Below are 18,027 nucleotides of genomic sequence, written 5' to 3'. Positions count from 1 at the left end.
GGAGGGGGAGAGGGGGAGGGGACAGAGGGAGGGGGAGGGGGAGAGAGGGGAATCTTATTTATGAAAATCACAGGCTTGATTCACTGAAGACTCCTCCCTCTAAAGCCTAATAGAGAACCATGAAAATGGTGGATTCAGGTTGGTGCACGGCCTCTGACGCTGGTCTGGAGAACAGTCAGGAAGGGTATTCGTATGGAAGAAGCCTGAGCCCCCCTCTTCTCAGGACCCTGAGAGGGCACAGCCTGGCCCCGCGGAGCCTCCACTGGTGTGGATCCTGGCAGGCCGCCCGACGTCATGAGAGTGGGTGGGCTGCAGGCCGCTCTGCCCAGCCAGTCTGAGTACCCGGAGGAGAGGCCTCGTCCAGCTCCACTCAGCTCAGGAGGTGGCACTGCTAATAAGAGCCCCGTGTTGGTACAGCACTCTACAGTTTATAGAGCTCGTTCTCCTGCCCTCGGCCTCCATGACCAGCCTAAGGCCATGTGACCAAGAAGAACAAAGCTGAAGCTGATGGCCCCAGTCTCAGAGTGCCAGGGGAGAGACCTGAAGGTGATTTGGTCTCAAGGTGCTCTAGGAGGGACTTGGAGGACCGCTGGTAGGACATCAACGGGGGGAATGGAGTGCCCGCTCCCACGGTGGCCATACCTGTTTCTGCCACCAGGCAGGAGTCCCAGTTATGTGCTGACAGTCTTGCCAGCCTCTCTCCTAACCCAAGTGGCAGATGACGGCGTCTCACTGGGGTTTCATAACATTTGCAGGGGCCCCCAGACCCCTCCCCTGCACGCACTCCTGGGTCACCCTGAGCCCTTGAGCGCGGGCAGAACTGTGAACATGACCTTGAGTTTATCCTGAAGGCCTAACCTTATCCAGGAACCTTTAAAAGAAGGTGAACTGTGGACAGGTGCGCTCCAGCCCGCCTGGGGACACACAGCCGGGAGGCCCTGCAGGGCTGAGGCGGTGCCTGACTGGCAGCCAGCAAGACCCAGAGACTTGGCACAGCCAGAGTGGACTGGACTCTCCCAGTGACCGAAGGGCTTGGAAAAGGCCCCTGAGCCTGCAGGAGACATCAGCTCGGCTGATACCTTGACTGCAGCCTGGGAGACCCTGGGCAGAGACCCGGACCCTGCTAACCAGGCCTGGACCCCGGCTCACGTGCATGAGTACGTTTGTGTCCACGGAGCTGTTGGGCTCATCCCTCAGAAGCAGGAGGGTCAGGGCTTTGCAGACCCCATGCAGACCCTCCTTAGCTCTCGGTGGGCATTGAACCCGCCTGACCCGTGGAGCATCCCGGCTTGGCCACCAGCGCACCACAGAGCGTGGGCTGTCCCTCGTGGTCTCTAGCTGGTCGGGAGCGAGGGCTGGGCCACCGCACACTCCCTGGAGAAGATGCTAATTCAGAACTCCACGGAGGTTTCTCCTGAATGCACAGCGCTTTCCCACCAAGGTGAAGTCCAACCATCCTGAGTTGGGCTGTCTCTGTTTTTGCAGTTACTTGATATTGGTTTTCTGTTTAGTGTAGAGATATAAGGTTTCCTTAAAATATTCTAAAAATTAAGTTAGTTCAATTTTTAAAATCAGCATGGAGTTTTTTTTTTTTTTTAAATGGCTCAAATTCTTTGATACTCTTCAAGGGGTGGGCTTCGTGCCCCCCTCCCTGTGAATCTGGGTGGCCTTGTGTCTGCTTCCACCCAGAGTGTGATGAAGGGGACACAAAGTGACCTCCGAGGTTGGGTTGTAAAAGGCGGCACAACCGCAGCCTGGTGGGTCAGGGAGGCTCGTGCAGGAGAAGCCAGCTTTCACACAGACTGCCACCCTGGGAGGCCACATGGAGCCCTCCAGCCACCGGCCCGCCCAGCTCCTGGCCACCAGGCAGCATCGGCCACCAGCTGTGTGAGGCTTCCACTTGGACTTCCAGCCTGTCAAGCCTTCAGATGGACACAGCCCCGGCCAGCCTCTGACCACAGTGGCCTAGGAGACCCCAAACAAGAAATGCCGGCCACGCCTCTCGTATTCCTGACCACAACGTCCCAGCGAAATAAAACAGTTGCTTTAGCTGTTGCATTTGGGGGTAATTTGCTATGCAGCAGTAGCGGCTGAGCCATTAGCGACACATTCATGCGGTTTGAAAATCAAAGTCTCAGACCGTCTGGGATCGGCTCCGGGTGGCGGTTGCCCTGAGGTCGGGCTTTGATGGGATCCTGCAGCTGGTCCACCCTCTGCACCCGCAGCCCCACCAGCAACACACATTTGCTGAGCACCTACTGCATACCACACGTCTTGGGAAATTTAGGCATCACAAGGGGAGGTCGAGGGATGCAGTTAACCAGTCCCAGCCAGGGTGCGCCGCTGGTGCTCAAGCAGTGTGTCGGTGATGACCAGACCCGAGGCAGCCATGCTGGGTGCTTGGTCACTCAACCTGACATGTTAGGCCCTGCATGTCCTGGGAACAAGGTGACGGTTCCTGGCCAGGTGGCACCACATTGCCACACTGTGTCCCCTGCTGAGGGAGGCGAGAAGGGCCTGCACTGAGCAGTCAGCAAGGGTGTGCTATCTGTGGCTCTCGTGATTATTTAATCGCTGGTGTCCTAAAATCCTGCAGAGAACCCATGCCAGGCAGCGTCCTTGGCACCTTAGAGCAACTCAGAGCAGATGGAGGACACACTCGGGATCCCCTTCAGAGACCCGAGGCTCTAGGGCCTGCGTAAGTCGCAGGAGGGGTGCAGGTGGCACCGGGACCCGGCCTTTCTGAGCTCAGGGCCCCAAACCCTTGCCCACCACCCTCGCCTTCGCCTTGGAGAACAGCAAGACCACCCTGAATGGAGGCCCCTTCAGGTGCGGAAACTTCCAGAGCAAAGCCCGGAGGCTGGACTCCGCTTCCCGGAGCCCCGAGGAGGAGCAGGAGCAGGAGCAGGGCTCCAAGGCCAAGCGGCAGCTGGAGGTGGCTGTGGAGCGTGTGGACATGTCCAGCAGGCAGAGTCCGCGTCCCCCTGACTCTTCCCCGTTTCTCTTGAGTGGGTGGAGCCTCCCTTTATGATGTTTTGTAACGAGCTCTGTGTTTATGCAGACAACGCACACAGATGCCGCGCAGCTCACCACGGGTTACGTTCTGGTAAGTGTGAACTCAAGTCTCAAATGCCTTCAGCCACCGAGCCTGCTGCCCCCGGAGCTTAGTAACAGCCCAAGCCCAGGTGACAGGAACAGGATGCTCCTATTGCTAGCCCAGGAGAAGACCCAAGTTGGAAGCATGAAGTACGTTCTGCAGACACACACTGTCACACCATCGAGAAGCCAGAAGACCTCAGTCAGAGCCAGCGTGTGCACATTCGTGAAATACGGGCTTTGTTTTTATTTTTGTTGACAAGGTCAATGTCTTCACTAAACGTTGGCTTCCTTCCGAGGTATTATAGTTCGCAGAACACTTGGGAGAGCAGAGCTGCCTCCTGGGGTGGACTTAGGAGCTTCTGGAGCCCAGGTGGGCCAATCAGGGGTCTCGGGTACCTCCACTGTGGCAGCCCGAGACACAGGGCCCTGTAGGAAGGGGCTCCAGCATGGGGCTCGGGAGCCCAGGTCCTCAGAGCAGGGGACAATGGGGTCCATACTATATCTCCAAGGCAGTCCCAGACCTGTACTATGTTAGGGACACAAAGGAGCCTTGTCTGTTGGAGGTGGAGAGATCCCTTGAAGAAGGAGGCCCAGAGAGGGTAAGGTACTTGTCCAAGGCCACACAGTGAGAGAGAAGAGTGATCTAGACCCCAGCCCTGGGCTCCTCTGCACTGGCTCATTCACACTTAGCAATAAAAGCTCTGTCAGATCTCCAGAGTGGCCTACTGGGAGCATTTCCAGGGGACAGATGGACGTCTTGAGTCCTGGGAAAGGACAGCAGGATTCCACCAGGGTTTCCTCCATTCTTGAGTCACACAGCTAGGCAGTGGCCACATCCGGGTCTCCGCTGCTTCTGAAGGGATGTGGAGGGAGGAGAGGGGCACGGCTTCAGTGGCCCTGGGAAGCCACGAGAGGTGACACGGGGCGTGGGGGGTGGACAGCAGGGGCCTGGGAGGAGCACTGGAAAGGAATTCAGAGGCCCGGGATCCAGGGAGGAAGCTGCCCCCTCCTGAGGGCTGGGACACTCCTCTCATTATTCAGGGGACCCACGTGCGCAGGAAAGGGGAGACGGACACCATGAACTCACCGGGCCTGTCACAGCCGTTGTCCGCTCACTGTTCGCAGGAGAGAGCACGTGCTGGGGGCTGGGCGTGGGGTGCGGGAGGGGAAGCTGCTCCCTGGGCTGTGGCAGGACCAGGAGGCGGGGACCAGGGACAGCACATGCCCGAGGCGCTTGGTACCAGGTCCGAGGGCATCTAGAGATGTGGGCCTTCACCTTGACGGCAGCAGGAGCCAGGGTGGTTCTGAGGGAGGACATGTCAGCGGGTGAGTGTGGGGACAAGGAAGTGGCCCTTTGACGTCCCTGGGCTCCTGAGGGCTCTGTGCCAGGAGAACTGGACGGAGTCAGAGCAGGCGAGACCTGACGGGCACCTCCAGAGCTGTAGCTGCACCAGGTGTCCCCAGCGGATCCCTGCGCTCTCTCCCATGGCCCTGGCCAACCTGCACCCATCCCAGCACCCGCCTGCAGGATGCTGCCCATCAGGGTGGGTGACAGTCACAGTGATACGGGGGCACACTTCACTTTGCAGAGCAGCTCCGGTTCCATCTTGCCTGCAACCGACTCCGCCCTCAGGGGCCCCACTGGTGGCTGCAGTTCTCCAAGGAGGGACACCGAGGCCCGGGGCCACCAGAGGCCACCAGGCTCTCTGCACAGCCTGCTCCTAGGCCCATGCGCCTGCACCAAAGGCCGAGCCCCGCTTCTCCGCTACATCCCGACTGTCCCCCAGCCCAGGGAAGGGGGCGATGGGGGGGCCTCCCGTCTTGCCACTGTCCCCAGAGCGGCCGGGGCTCCCTCTCCCATCCCTGGTGCAGCCCTGGTGGTCCCCGACGCCAAGCGCAAGAAGCTTCTGGAATTATTGGCACAGGACAGATGCCCAGTTAGTTAGAAAAACATGAGCTTGCTCCCCTGCCCACCCCTCCAGCAGCCACCAGCTTCTAATTCAATTTCCCTTGAAAAACAATGGAGTCAATGAAGGGGAAACGAGATTTTCCGAAACTTCATAAAGTTTTGCAAAATAATTACCCCCAAAACCGGCAGGCCCCCCCTCCAGTGACCGTCTCTGGGAGGTTCTCACAGACTTGCAGCTCCAGCCCGTCGGCCCCTGTCCCCCTCCCTGGGCAGGAGCCCCCAGGGGCCCTCGCCCTCCCTCCTGGTGCCCCACCTCCTCCAGGAGGAGAGGCGGGAGGAGGGGTCTGGCTGTCCCCAAGACACGGTCAAGGCAGGGGCCAAACCCCATTGGAAGCCCTGAGCTGGCTCCAGACTCACCACCAGGTCCTGGCTGCTCCCGCCAGGGGGGCTGAGCACCCAAGAGGGGAGGGTCTCCTGGGGTCTCGGCAGACATAAGGGAAGAAGAGCCAGGATGCGACCCCAGGCTCCAGGCTCTTGGAACCAGGTCCCTCTCCTGGACACTCGGGGTGGGAGGCCTCCTGGGAGCGTGGCCTCTGGTTGGTGGCCCCCCTTGGTTGGGCAAAGGGGTCCTTCCTGCCTTCTGTATTTCCCCAGGGGCGCTGCTTGGCCCCTGCTCCGTACAACACTGGCCCCACTCTCCGCCCGCTGCCACCCAGATGCCATGCTGTTTCTACCCAGAAGATGAACCGCTTCGCACCAAGGTGTGGCTGATGGACGCCCCCATCCCCAGCTGTTTCAGAGACTATTTCTGGGTGCAACTGGCGTGGGAAAGCCACTCTGGAGACTCGTCAGGGGCTACCACAAGAGACTCAGAAGTGGAAGCACTTGCCTGGGCCCTGCCTGTGTAGCAGCTTCAAGCAGGTGAGGAAGAGGGATCCGGGACCCCGGGGACACTGGAGGTGCCCTTCCTGCTGCCCGCCCCAACCCCACTTCTTGCCTGAAGGACCTAGAGTACCCGACTATAGGACCGGGCTCCAAGATGCCACCATGACCCTCGCCTTCTGATATTCAGCCCCTGGTGAAGTCCCCACCCACAATGGGCAGGGCTGACCTAGGTCCCCAACAGAATGTTACAGAAATGATGGGCTGTGGCTTCCCAGGCAAGGTCATTGAAGACATTCTGCCTTTCTGCTTTATTTTCTCTGGGATCCATCACTTTTGAGAGAGCCTGGCTGCCATGTTTTAAGGACATCCTTGAACCCACCGAGAGGCCCACACAGAAGGCCCATCGACAGTCCACATCAGCTCTCTGCCCGGGGGCGAGCCCCTTGGAGTGGGTCCCAAGTCAGCCCCAGTCCCACCTTCAGAAGAATGCCATCCACGCTGACCCACGGCCAGAGATGCCCAGCGGAGCTGTTCGGAACTCCGGGCCCATAGACATGGCAGCACAGTGCATGTCGATTGTTTAGGCCACTAAGTTTTGGGGTGACTGGCCAGCAAAAGGTGACCTGCTGGCCAGTCCCTCTCCCACCAGAACCTCCGCAGCCTCCCTCTCAGCTGTTTGTCTGAGGTTGACTCAGGAACGTTACCTGAAACTTGGAAATGGGCAGAAAGGACAGCAGGACTTTCCCACGTCAGATTGGAGTGTTGTCAACAGGCCCGGCGTGTGAGGACAAGGGACACCGCGTTCATTCTCTGGTGTTCGTCACTCCATTCCTCTAGTCACCTTACTGGTCTCCTTGTCCACGAGTTAGGCAAATGGTGACGTGTGTGTGATCTACATGTGGATGAGAGGGATGCGCTTTAAATTTCTTTTTTTTTTTTTAACTCCACGTAGACAGCCTACATGCCCCCAGGAATGGGGGACTCACTACCTATCAAAGAATCTGGGAGTCAGGCTGACGCCCAGAACAGGCTGGAAGCTCGAGTTAACTTGCTCCAAGGCCCGGTTCTCCAGGAGAGGAGCCGGACCCTTCCTTCCCACAGAGTCCTTCAGATTTGGTGACTGCCCAGCGCCCTGCAGTGTGGAGAGTTTATTTTACATTCAGAAAAAAGAAGTTATTAAATAAGAAGAAGATTCTGATCTGAATTTTACTTCTGTGAGTCGAAGACTGGATTTGGGGAGGAGTCATTTACCAGTAGTGCTCTGGGCCCAGGCCTGTACAGCCGTGACGGGCAGGGGTCTACTCTGACCCTCTACCCAATCCCTTCTCAGCAGAATGTGGGGGAGCACTTCAGCCCCTGCCCCTGGTTTCTTCTCAGGTTCTTCTGGATCTCGGGATGAAGGCCAAATCCTGACCACAACGCCCTTGAGGACCCCGCCCTGTCCCTCCTTCCTTTTTGTCTCCCCCAGGCCCAGGCCCCTTCCACTCTGGGGCTCAGCATGGTCCTGGCACTGCTGGGCCCCTGCGCGCGCCCTCCTCGTCCCTGGGAGCACTGCCTCCCCGGTCCCCGCCCCGCAGGCCTCTCCGGGCACCCAGCTTTCCTCTGGCGACTTGAGGGGGCACCTTGAACTTTGCTGGTGGATGACCTGGGGGAGCTGCTCTCCTGCGGATTCGGGTCACCGGAGCTCGGGCTCCATTCCTGGCCAGGCCCCATGTGTCCCCGGGCCTCACACTGGATGTGGCGAGGTGTGGACGGGCTTAGCCCTGGGGCCCGAGGAGGCTTCGTGGGATGAAGGTCCGTGGTAAGCGGGGGGGGGGGGGCAGCACCCACGTCCCAGGCCTGAGCTCAGGGCCACGGCAGCCGGCGACCCCAGGTGCAGCGGGGCCGAGATTTCTAGTCACCCGCATGGCCTGTCTTGCCCCCTGTGCACACCCACGTCTGGGACTCAGGACACAGGGACAATGACCACATTCTCCCTCGGGTTTCTCTGAAGAAGGCAGCCGACCGGCAGAAGAGCCCTCGTGAGGCCCGTCCACACCCGGCTCAGAGGGTCTCCCTGATGACCAGAGATCACAACGGAGGTCAAAGACGGAAACCCAGGTGGACGTCCTCCTGCCACCTGCTGCTGGGCGTCCTAGTGTGCCATCTGCACACGTGACACAGCCGTGGTGAGCACAGCCTGCACTAACGTGGGCTGACGCTGGGCCAGGCTGGTTTACATGTTAAGCACCACCTTCACCCCATAAGGCACACACTCCATTTTCACCCCATTCATGGATGGGGAACAGAAACACAGAGAGGCTGAGAACATCGCCCAAGGTCACACAGTCCGTAAGTGGCAGAGCTGGGATCTGAAGCCAGGCAGCAGACTTGAACATTTACCTGGATGGCCACACTTGGGGTCTGTGGCACAGCTATGCCGCGTGCAGTTTGGACTTGACTCTCCTCCTGCCTAGCTCTGTGACCTGGGGCAACTTGTAGACCTCTCTGTGCCTCTGCTGTTTCCTCTGTAACCAGAGACCATGGAAGTTCAGGTTTGGGATGGTGGAGGAGGTCGGTGGAAAGGGCTCAGAGCAGAGCTTGAAGCCAGCAGGCTCAGGACATTTTGAAGTCACCTTTGACCCCACTCCAGGCCTTTGGGCTCCCTGCAGCAAGCCTGGGCCCAGCGCTGGGGATCCCTCACCTCCTCCTCTTCCCTGGGGCCCAGGCCTGAGCCTGGGCTTCCAGAATCCAGAGTCGTCCTCGTCACTCCCAATATGCCAGCAGCGGCCACCGGCCACCGTGGGGCAGCAACCTGGGTGCAGTGATCCCCCCACCCCCGGCTCCAGCCTTCAGAGCTCTGGCGCTGACGGCCCTGGGCACAGAGCTGCCCGGCCACCTTGGGCAGCTGCCCACCCACTGGGCTCAGGGCCGAGCCGGGGCAGCCCACTGTGGACAAGACGGGCCCCAGCAGCAGCTTCTCTGGTGCCTGCATGACATGCGCCAGACCCTGAGCAAACCAGGCCGCTGGACCCTCCCTCAGCCCGGCCGGGAAGGCGACGCCAGCCACAGATGGGCAGTGCAGGCCAGGCCCGCTGCGGCCGGTGAGCGCGGAGCCCGACTCCAGCCGCGGCCTCTCTGACAGGCACCCGCGTAATCCCCATGCACAGGGCCTGCTAGGGGCTCTCGACCACGGTTAGAAGCCCCTGGGGTGGGTTGAAATGGTGCCCACCTGGGACCAAGTAAGTGCATGTGTTAAAAGGTCCCCAGAGCAGCCAGGGTCACTGATGAAACCAAGTCTCTCATTTTATGGCTGGAATGACAGAGGCCCAGAGAAGGCCAGCAGGTTGTCCGTGGCCACACAGCACTAGATTCTTCCCATCTCCTGACACTTTTCAAGGCTGATGTTGACTGAGCTGGTTGTACGTGGGGGAGCGACACGCTGCCTACCCTTGCCCTGGTCCCTCGTCGCACCAGGCCACTCTGTCCAGCCCTCGCCCTGTTTCTTCTCCACATGGGCCGACACCTCGGCACTCAGCGGCAGAGGGGAAACCCGCTGGAGGAAGCAGCGGCAGGTTGGGGTCTCCTTGCCTGCGTCTGCGGGTTCCTCTTCCTCTTACTTCTCGTGAGATGGACCAGAGAGGAGACCAGTGTTCCTCGTGGACCAAGAGAGGCCGAACTTCTGCAAAGACACCATGTGGCTGCTGTGCCCTGGGGCCCTGGCCTGGCTGTGGGGGAGGCGGGCGCACAGGGGGCAGGCACGGCAGGTGCTGGCCGCTGGCCTCACCTCCACCCATGGACCCCCATAAGATGGCCACGGCCACGCAGCCCTGGCAGGCTCAGGGGACGGTGGGGGCACTGCCCGTGGCCACCTCTCCCCGCAGGCTCCAGCCAGCCTCCGCCTCTGTCCCGGCCCCAGTGGCTCCTGTACCCCCACCACGAGCAACGCCGGTCCCGGGGTTTGAATCCACCTGGTGCTCTACAGCCGGCCCATGGCCTTCAGCTCCTCGGCCTTGACCCTGGCCACAGACGAGCCCGATTCCTGCCCCACAGCCCCTGCCGCACACCGAGCCCGGCCCTGCTCAGGCAGAGCCAGAAACCACAGCCAGAGGCCTGGAGCTGGAGTGGCGTGGAAGAGCCCACCCTGGGCTGACCAGGAGGCCAGGGCGGTCACCCCCTGGGGAAGTCGGCTGCGTGGTTCCAGGGCGGCCCAGAGGACACCACAGAGCCCTGGGCGACCCTCAGGAGACGCGGCTGGGCCAGGCCCGGGAACCCCTCCTCACCCGACCAGGGAGGACCTGCCCGGCGCTGGGCACTGGTGATGCCGGAGCACGTGGGGGGCACGTCTCCACACCGCTGCAGCTCTGCCTGTCCAGCCCCACCCAACACACACACCCTTGGCCACAGGACCCAGCCCCAGAGCCAACTGCGCGTCCATCCAGGGGAGGGAGTGAACCCCGCAGCCTGTCAGAGCCCCGTCTGCTGGTCTGTGCAGTGGGGGTCGGGGAGCTGGGGCCTCGGTGTGGACGGTGTTGGGGACGCGCCCTGCCCAGAGCCCAGGAAGTGCCCCAGCGCTCGCCAGCCCTCCCCGGGTGCCTGGGCTCCAGGGGAGATGGCAGATTCTGTAGCGTCCTTCTCCCTTCTCGGTGGGGAAACTGAGGCTGAGCCCCGGGCCAACAGAACGGGAGGAGTCAGCCTCGTTCCCCCCCAGGCCTTCACAGAAGCCATCAGAACCGTCATCATCCCGGGCAGGTGGTGGGTCCTCTCTGACCCCCAGCTTCCCCTTCTGTAAGAGGAGGGGCCAGGCCCCGGCCACAGCCCGCCCAGCCCCGGCCTCGGGAAGCCTCGTGTGTGCGGCTGAAGAGGTCAGGAGCCACTGGGCAGGAGGTGACGGGACGGCAGCCCCGAGAAACCTCTGGAATGTGGGCTTCAAAGTTTGGGGCCCACTTTGGCGACCAGGGCCTCCGTCTCCTCCTTTCCTTTCATGACACTTCACCAACTGTTTCTTCCTTAATCCAAACCATTGTTTCTCCAGCGTGAAATTTAAATCAAAGCCACATGGTCCCCCCACGCAGGCCCGTGCCAAGGGGAAGCACACCCGAGCTGTGCCCGTTGGCAGGCATCCTGGTCTCCCGTGGGGCTGCCAGGCCAGCGCTGTGTGGCAATGGGAAGGTGGGGGCTTCACAGTGTCCCCACTGGGGTAGACTCAGAAGTCCCCAGGCCTAGACCTGCTCCGCCTGGAGCAAGGGTGAGTTGAAGGTCCTCCATCGAGAGGGCAGAAGCCCCTCCCTTTGTCCCAGGCCTCATCCTCTCATCTGTGGGGGATGGAAGTGCCCAGGCCTCTGAGGTCCATCGGGGAGGGGCTCACAAGACTGGCTGGCCACTTGCAACCTGGAAGCCGTGTGGCCTGGTGGGTAAGGTAGCTGGACATGAGTCTTGCTTGTGTCTGATTCTCATGCACTGTGCTGTGTGACCTTGTACAATTCTTTAACTTCTCTGAGCTTCACTTTCCTTGTTGATAAAATGAGGCTCTTGCCAGAACCCTTTCTTGATGCTATGGGGGAAATGAGGGGGTTAGGACTGGTCAGTGCCAAGGCAGGTGGGGTGCTAAGTGCCTGGCACTGTGTGGAGCTCAGAAGTAGTTGGTGACTCCTGCACAGATGTGAAGGGCTTCAGAGAGGAGGGGGAGATGCCAGGCAGAGTCTTGAGAGAGGAGAGCCAGGGGCACAGGGAGATCTGGGCATAGGTGTGGCCCCGACCACGTGATGAGGCCTCCTGAGACGAGGAGGCTGGGGCTTTGGAAGGACAGGCTGCTCTTCTGAGGGGAGGGGTCTCGGGGGCCCAGGACTTGGAACCCAGGCGCCCGGGGTGCAGCGCACACCCCACCCCTCCGCGCCAGGAAGTGAACCTCCCGGGCTCCGGGGGTCGGTCTCGCCAAGGTCTGGGCACTGCGAAGCCTCGCGCGCTTCCCCACAGGCCCCGTGTCCCGGCAAACACAGACGTGGTGCAAATGCACAAGTGCCAGGGCCGCGTGCAAAGCATGGACCAGAGGCGCCCCTGCAGAGGGGAGTGTGTGCTCGCCAGGCCCGGCCGCCTGTAGGAAGGCGCAGGAAGGCCCAGGCAGCACGTGTGCGCATGCGCACCGCTCGTGGGACCGAGGGCCGCCGCAGCCTCCATCTTCTGCGCACACCTGCGAACGCCCCGTGCAGACTGGGTACCTGCGAAGCCCAGGGGCACTGCCTCCCTGGGGCCTGCGTTCCAGCGAGGAGGGACCCGGCGCTTCCCAGGATCGTGACCCTCTGGTGACCCTCTGGTGACCCTCTGATCGACGTCCCAGAGCTGGCGAGCAGCAGCCCATGGACAGGGCTTGGGACGGTCACTGCTTCCCTGCAGTGGCCGCTGCTCCCTGCCCAGGAGGAAGCCCACGAGATGCTCCCCCTCGGGAGGGTTGGGCCTGCCCCTGGCCCAGCTGCTGTCCCTGGAAGCGGCTCTCTCCAGCCCTCCTGCTGCTGTCCAATGTGCAGAAGGTGATCTGCAGTCTCTGGCAGGACAGTGGCCTTGCGAGGGACAGGATGGGCCCTGTGTGCAGGACCCCGACCCTCAGGGGTCAGAGGCAGGAGGGAAGTGGCTCTTACTCAACCCAGGGCCCTGCAAACCATTCTGTCAACAAGTCCTGCTGACCCCGGTCCTGCTGGACACTGCGCTGGGCCTAGGGTTCCACGCTGCCTCCCAAGTTACCTGGAGGAGTGCCACCAGGTGCAGTGAGGCCCAGGAGGACCAGGCTCCCAAGTGCTGGGCGACGGCAGGCCAGCCCAGGGGCCCAGGCGCAGGTGCTCCCCTGGGCAGGCTGATGGCCTCTGCCTACCCAGCCCTGCAGCTGCAGAGGCCTGAGCTGGCCAGCCACCAAAGGAGAGCGCCAAGGGACCCCAGCTCGAGAGCTGTCCACTGCAGGGCCAGTCACCTCGCTGGCTGCTTGGGAGGCCACCACTCTGTCCTACACATGAATCAGAGACGTGGTCACCATCCCCCCCAGCCATGCATCCTATCCTGAGGCCATTTGGTCTGGTTCGTGGGGGAGGGGAGGGCCGCAGGGTGAGCCTAGCCTCCCCGGGGCTCAGTCCCTCCCAGAGCTTCTCGATCCCTCAGATGCACCTGGGAAGCCTTATGGGATGCAGGTTCCGGGGTCCCTTCCTGATCGCACAAATCATAATCTGGGACCTGGAGCCCAGAACCTGCATTAACAATAATAATAATAACTTGAGACTCGAATGCGACGGCAGCACTGAGAACCCCAGCCTGGGGCCCTGGCCACTACTGTTGTCTTCCTGACCCCCGTCAGCAAGATGCTGTGTCTTGACCCCACATGCCCACCCCAGAGTTTCTAGAAGGTGTTGTTGGATGGTGGCGCAGGGGGCTGGTCAGGGTGTAGAGGACAGGGGCTGGTCTTGCAGGCATCCCTGACATTCTTTGCTGGCCCTCTGCAAAATGCCTGAGCCCTCCAGGAACCCGGATGGGACCACCTGGGCACGGAGGGCATGCACCCACACGGAGGGCCCTGGCCTCCAGCCGGGGTGGAGGAGGCACTGGAGGGTGGGAGGACCTCTGGCCCGCTGCGGGCGAGGAGCAGGTGCCCGCTCCCTTCTTAGAATCCCTGCCAGGCCGGGCGGAGCTCGCTTACTGGAAGGGGAGATGGGGGGCTCTCTTCTCACCGGGCCTGCTGGGGGGCAGCAAGTGCGTCAGCAGCCCACTCCGGGACTGTCTCCGGAAACGCCGCCCAGGGCTCAGTCACGAACCCCGCCGGGCTGGGGGGGCAGCCAGGGCGGAGGGAGGTCAGGTGACCTGCGAGGAAGCTCGGCAGAGGGTGAGCTCCACTTCCCCCTTCCTGGGCTTTGCCTCCTCACCCCTTCTGCCCCGCTGGATGTCCCTCCAGCTGTCCAGCTGTCCCTCTGCTGCCCCCAGGCTCAGCGTGGGCTCTAGGTCCCCACTGGGTCCCCTGAGGCCTGAGCTGCCCTCAGTGCCAGCCGCAGGGGCCCCGGGTCGGGGTCTGGGTGGGGTGCAGGCCCTGGGCTGTGGGGAGAGCCCGGCTCCCCCGCCCTCCCCTACCCCCCACTTCTCGCTGGAGCTATTTAAAGCCGGCGGTGGCCGTGGGAAACTTCTTCAGATGTGTGGTTTCGCCTTCTCTGGCGCAGGACGCGTCTGCGAGCGAGTCTGGTGACTCATTCAGAGCGAGAAAAGCCTTTTTGTTGTTTGACGCTCGCTCCAGGCGCTGCGGCCTGAGAACCCAGCCCGGCGGGGCCTTCCCTCTCTGGGACTCCTGGAAGGCCTCGGGAGTGCCCACTGCCACCCAGGGAGCCCAGGGCTGAACCACCCTTCTCAGGCGGGGACTCCCAGCTGGGAGGCGCCCATCCTCAGCTCTTGTCCTAGCACTGGCTCCTCTAGGACCTCCTTCTCCCCTGAGTGACCCTCTCCCCAGAGTGACCCTCCCTGACCCTCCATCTCTTCATCTGGGAAGTGGGCGGTTGGGGGTGGAAGTAACGTATGCTCTATCTCATGGCAAATGAGTGGCAAAGCATTGAACTCAGGCCACGTGGTACCAGAGCCTGTGCCCCTAGCCACGAGGCCAGCTTCCCTGGAGCTTGGCAACCGTGGTGACAAAGGTCTGGGCTCTGAGGGGGGAAACGCAGCCCCGGGGCACAGAGTCTCCCCACGTGCTGTTCCCTCCGCCCGCTGCAGGCCCCTCCCCCACTGCTTGCCTGTGTCCACCTGAGCCTCACACCCAGCCTGGTGGCTTCCTCTGAAACTGTCCAGATCTGGCTGTGTGGGGTGTTCTGCGGCACCCGGCACCTCTCCGCAGGTTTACCACAGGGCACCAGGTCTCGCTTTTCTGTCATGTCCCCACCTGGTCCCTCGTCACCAATCTCCAGGGAAAGCACAGGACCGGGCACACAGTAGGACCTCAAGGTTTGTGAGCTGGACAAGCACCACCGGCGCCGGGGCCAGAGGCAGGGGAAGCGCCAGGAAGCCATTTCCAGGGACGGTTTCTAGAATGCCACAGCCTGACCCCTTGGTCACCTCTGGGGAAAACAGGCCCTGGGCTCTGTGTGACAGGAGTGTCCCAGAGGGCTGTGCAGGGGACCCCCTCCAGGACGGCAGGCGCCCCCTCTGTGGACTCAGATCCTGGGCTATTTTTAAGGCCCGTGAACATCAAGGAAGCAGGAGGGTCCCCATGCCCTGCCACTCCCTGCCACCTTGGGAGTGGCTGAAATCCCTGAGACGGGAGTCCTCAGCTCAGCTCTTGGGGTCAGGAGGTCACCAGGGCCGGGGCAGGATGCTGCTCATCACAGGGTGGCAGGGGTCAGGGAAGAGGTGGACCCACGGGTCTTGGTCCCTTGAGTGTGGACTTGGGTGGAGGTGGGCTGCCCTGGTCAAGGGGGCAGCAGACACCGTCTGGAGGTGTCCCGTGAGTCCTGCCGTCAACGCAGAAAGCTGTGGCCTTGGACTGGTCCAGGCAGCTGGGCGGCCACAGCCCGTGCAGAGCAAGCGGCCTCTCTGACCCTGGAGCAGCTGTGCCCGCAGAGGGCCACACTCTCTGCCCATGTGAGGCCCACAGCAGCTGCCACACCAAAAGGCACAGTGCAGTGGCCGGTGGGTGGACCACAGGCCCAGGCAAGGGGAGGACAGATGGCCAAGGAAGAGCCATGCCAGGGGCCAGGCCAGCCAGAGGGCAGCTGGCCTGCAGGCAGTGTTCCCTTGAAGGCAAATCCTCCAAGTCCCCAGGATGCGTGGGCCTTGGGCACCTGCCACCTGCCACCGAGACCTGACCCTTCCTGGGGCTTCTCCAGCTGCCTTGGAGGCCAGGTGAGGGGCAGCATGGGCTGGAGGGTCCTGAGGCATTCCCATGAGGGGCGCCCCAGGCAGAGGGGCAGGATGACAGCAGAGGGTCCTGCTCCACAGGCCCTGAGCGCGGAGGGCCGTCCTAGCCACGCTGTCCTTCAGTGCCCGGGGAATCCCTCAGGCCTCTTCCTCCCTCCAGGCCCCAACCCTCCTGCACGTGGGGTCAGTGGCATCCCAGGCCCACAGACAGGGACAGAGTCCCAGGAAGGCTGGTGACTCAGGAGGTGCTGGAGTTGGCTGAAGCCTGGCTGCAGGCCGGTCCCCCACCGTGAGTCCTGTCTCCTGGCTGCGAGCTGCAGAGAGAAATGGCCCATGGTGGACGGAGACAGTGGCTCTGGGCAGGTCCCCTCCTCTCGGGCCTCAGTTTCCTCAGCTGTGACACATGGCCTCCATGTCGCCCAGGACCATCCCAGCTAGCGGGCCCTCTTCTGTAAGAGGGGACCAGGTGGCCGGGACAAGTGCTCCCCTCAGGCCTCGTGATTCTGCATCCACCCACCCGACCCCGTGGCCGACAGAGGTGCAGAGGTGCCGGGTGACTTGGCCAAGGTCCTGCAATGACACGGCGAGGGTGGAGAGGGGATCTTCGCTGGATAGGGGACCAGGGACCTGGGGGCTCACGCGCCACGGGGACGGGTGGAAGCCTGTGCCGTGGACCTGCCCTCACTCCCAGCCATCTTTTTGCCAAAATAGACACAGGAAGAGCCACCTTGACCCGAGCCACCGCTGCCAGCTCAAAGCTGAAAGCCACAGATTCACCAAACGCTCAGGCCCGGCCTGGCCTCGGGACCCTGGGCTGGAGGCCCAGCTGCCCGTGACCCCGGGTGGGTCCCTGCAGGCCAGTCTGGCTCCAGGAGAGGGGAACCCCACCCCACTAACCACCCCTGGCCTTCTGCATGTGACAGAGTGTCTGACCTGTGGCCCTGGCCAGATTCTAGTCCAGCCCAGACAAAAAAAAACTTCCCTGTGGTTTGGAATTGGCCTTCGCCATCACTTCCTGTGCCCTACAAGGGGTGAGAGCCAGACGGGGGCCAGAAAGGGACTGGCCCTGCCCCCCAAGGGGGGACCCTGGCTAGGGAGTCTGTCCACTGGGGGTCCAGTCCTGGCCAGGACATGGACTGTGTGACATTTGGCAAATTCCTCTCCTCTCTCATCCCCTGGAATGAGTGGTACTGAAGGACACTTCCCAGTCTACTGGGTTTTACATGCCTTGCTCTCCTGTAGGACCAGAAGGGACACGAGAGGCGGAGGCAGGGGACTGTTAGGGAAGGGTTGGGGCTTTGAACCAGACAGATCTAAGTCAAATTCTAGCTCCGCCACTTTCTTGCTGTGTGCCTTGAGCAAGTGACTTTACCTCTCTGAGCCTCCCTCTCTTTGACGATAATACTAATAATCACATGATCTGAGCCCTTCCTTCCTGCCATACGGTGTTCCGAGTGATCCCTCTCAGACACTGCCGCTCTGGGGTAGGGGCTCGAAGGATCCGTGTGGGGGATGAGGGAATGAGGTTTGGAGTGGCTCCTACCGTGGCACCCAGACTCCGTGGCACCCAGACTCCGTGGCCTGTAGTGCCTGCTGTACAAAGCCATCGCCCTGGAGACCAAATGGAGAAAATTGGAGAAAAGTCCCTCCTCGGCACACGGATGCTGCTGTCCTATTATTACAGTTACTCGCTTTCCTCCAACTGAGGCTTTCGGCCTGGGGCTGCCCCGGGGAACCTGCCCAGCCCTCTGCGGGCCACATGGCGAGTGTGGGTGACACTGGGGTGGAGGGGCTCTTCCATCTCCACGATGGGAAGAGCCCCTCGCCGAGGAGGCCACGTCCCAGGCCACGCGGTGCAGCACCCAGGCCCGGCCCCTCTCACGCCCCTCTGTGTCCTTTCCCCTGTGCCAGCCACCTCCTGCCACTGGGAAGCACGCACTGGGGACTGCGGGACAGGCTCCTGTTTGTCACCCCCTGCGGTGGGCTTTATCCTTGGGGGGAGAAGCTGTCACCTCCAGGCCTTCTCTGGTGTCTTCTGCCAGCACCAGCAGGTCCCCCAGACCCACCAGCCGTCCTTTTGGATCAGGTTACGCAGAGGTCCCTGAGAAGTTCCCTGGGGGGTGAGCACTGGGACACCTCAACAGGAGGGAGGGGTGCCCCAGGGGACAAAGTGGACAAAGGGCCAGCGCAGGCCACCAGGGGCCTCAGGATGAGGGAGGCACCAGGGGGGCTTCTCCGAGGCCTCCGGGCTCCGTGGACCTTGAAAGGTGGGCGGGGAAATC

The 18,027-nt window shown here is 62.0% G+C and overlaps 1 long non-coding RNA gene across 3 annotated transcripts; it reads right to left on the bottom strand.

Annotated features, from left to right (window-relative positions):
* Positions 1-1,598: 1,598 nt before the first annotated feature.
* LOC125620468 lies at positions 1,599-13,764 on the bottom strand. Of its 3 annotated transcripts, none has more exons than XR_007352164.1 (4): positions 13,582-13,764; positions 6,598-6,785; positions 4,187-4,403; positions 1,599-3,952 (listed from the first exon to the last, which is right to left on the bottom strand). It is a non-coding gene; the product is annotated as an uncharacterized LOC125620468 (long non-coding RNA). The 3 variants fall into 3 exon arrangements; XR_007352162.1 differs by having other exon boundaries at positions 13,551-13,763; XR_007352163.1 differs by lacking the exon at positions 13,582-13,764 and adding an exon at positions 9,323-12,247.
* Between the last annotated feature and the right edge of the window lie 4,263 nt (positions 13,765-18,027).

The sequence above is a fragment of the Marmota marmota genome, unplaced genomic scaffold (assembly GCF_001458135.2).
Source record: "Marmota marmota marmota unplaced genomic scaffold, marMar, whole genome shotgun sequence".
In the NCBI taxonomy this organism is placed as follows: domain Eukaryota; kingdom Metazoa; phylum Chordata; class Mammalia; order Rodentia; family Sciuridae; genus Marmota; species Marmota marmota.
Note: the sequence above shows the minus strand (reverse complement) of the source record. Positions and strands in the feature narration are given on the sequence as shown.